Source organism: Aethalodelphis obliquidens, unplaced genomic scaffold (genome assembly GCF_003676395.1).
Source record: "Aethalodelphis obliquidens isolate GAN/ISIS:26980383/991018 unplaced genomic scaffold, ASM367639v1 scaffold58, whole genome shotgun sequence".
Taxonomy (NCBI): domain Eukaryota; kingdom Metazoa; phylum Chordata; class Mammalia; order Artiodactyla; family Delphinidae; genus Aethalodelphis; species Aethalodelphis obliquidens.
This window is the reverse complement of record NW_020838002.1, coordinates 11,972,237-11,974,371: the sequence shown is the minus strand read 5'-3', so window position 1 is coordinate 11,974,371 and position 2,135 is coordinate 11,972,237.

The following is a 2,135-nucleotide window of genomic DNA, read 5'->3' as shown; positions in this document are numbered from 1 at the left end:
TTGTGGCTACCTAAGGCTTCGATGAAGAGGGATTCTGGCCTACCTGAGGGTCATTGATGGTTTCAGCCGGGCTGGCAGGGACCGAGGCCCTGAGGTGTGAGAGAAGGAGCCCTGGGCTGGGGTCAGAAGAATTGAATTTGAGCTCGTGATCTGCTTCTTTGCTAGCTGTGTGAATCCTGTCTCAGCCACCTGCTGGCTGTGTGGTCTTGGGCAAGTCACTCACCCTCTCTGAACCTATTTTTCTCAGCAGTGAATGGGGATAATAGAATACCGACATCACGTGATAATAGGGAATATTTAATGAGAGAATGCCTGTAAATAACTGAGCACCGTACCTGGCATCATGCACTCCGCATTTTATATCAGTAAAAGGTAGACTGCAGCTGTGTGAACTTTGGCAAAGAATTTACTTCGAGCGTCAATTTTCTCATCAATGAAATGATAGTGAATAATATTTAGTTTCCAGAGTTGCATGAAGATTGAGAAAATGAGTGTAAAGTGCCTGGCTTTATGTATCCCACACAGTCCTAGTGAGGGTGGACAGATGATTTACGTGAAAAGCTTAGTCAAACTCGTACTGAGCAAAAGTAAACTGTTTTCATTATCCGCCTTAGTGACTGCAGACGGCTTGCTGTCTCTCTTCCAGGCTCAGTTTGCTAACCTGTAAAAGGCAAATGGCACAATGATACCCACCTGTGGGGGTCGATGTGGGGTTTAGATGAGTTAATGTGTGTAAAGGTAATCTGGAATCTATAAAGCGCTAAGCAAATGTAACGCAGTGTTCTTATCCGAAGTCTTAGGGCCTTAGTAGTGCACAAGATGTTTTTGTGTTGTTAGAGAAAGGCGCTACTTGGACAGAGGAATTTTTAAAAGGCGCCTCTTTGATTGGACTTCTCAGAAATAGGCGTTCCTGGGGCAGACTGTTTGGAAATAGGCCACGCTCACCTCACAACTAGCCAATGAAAAGGGGACACTCATTCTGGGCGAACCAATTAGAAACAGGCGCTCGTTTGGGCAGATCAATGAGAAAAAGGCGCCCTTCAAGGGCTCAGACACAATCCGGCAACGGCTCCGCTGCGGGCAGAGTTGAGGGTGGGTTTCTTCGTAAATTCATGCCCCCTCTCTGCCGGTGCCCTTGTGCACATCTATAGGGAGCATCTCTGCCTGGAATGGAGACGGTGGACAAGGCCTGGGTCTTACCCTCAGAGAGCTTTCAGTCTAGCGGCAGACTGTGACCAAGGTTCTCAGCTAAGGACAGAACAGATGGACACAGCTACAGATTCAGGCAAAGCCCTGCAGTGAGCCTGGGGGAGGGAGATGCTGAAGGGCTGAGCATCGAGAAGAGTTGCTAAATCTAGTACGGGAGCTTGAATATCAGATTAACAACAAATAATTTTTAAGTATAAGTATGTGTCAATGCAATATTTGGGACATACTTATACTAAAAAATTATTCATCGTTTATCTGAAATTCAGGTTTAACTGGTCATCCTCTGTTTTATCTGGCAATCCTAGAGAGTGCCCTGGTTAGCCCAGTGCCGAGGTTAGCCCTGGTCCAGGAACCTGAAAACTAGCACCACTATTGTGTTCGAAAGTTGACTTCCTCTGCTTTCCCTTTGTGTCCTTGGTTGGATTATTTCATCTTATCCTCACCCCTCCCCACTCCATTTCTGCTTGCGAGTGCCTGCAAGAGTTTATGCAGAACAGAGCTTTCTTTGCCCACACACCCACCCTGGGCTTCAACCATACCTCTGTACAGGATATGTCTATTTCCCAAAAAGACAGTGTGTATCCATGGTTAGAATGAGGGGAGCAGGGGGATTCAGTTCCCTGACCGCCTATGAGGCTTACTCATAAGTCCCAGAGCACCAAATTCTGTGATCTTCAGGAATCCTGGGGCCTACCTGCAGCTCCACAACTGACGTGCTGTATGTTTTTACTTTCCAGGACACATCCCGAGCCAAATCACTTTGGATGATGTGAAGGAGGGCTGTTTGCCATTGGCGGGGAGACTGAGCAGGAAAGAGAGATGAGAAAGGCAGGGTAGTTTATTGGAAAGACATTATCCACAGCAAGGGTATCAGAAGAGTGATGGGAGGAGAACGGCTTTGGAGCAGGAATCCTCAAAGCAAGGTC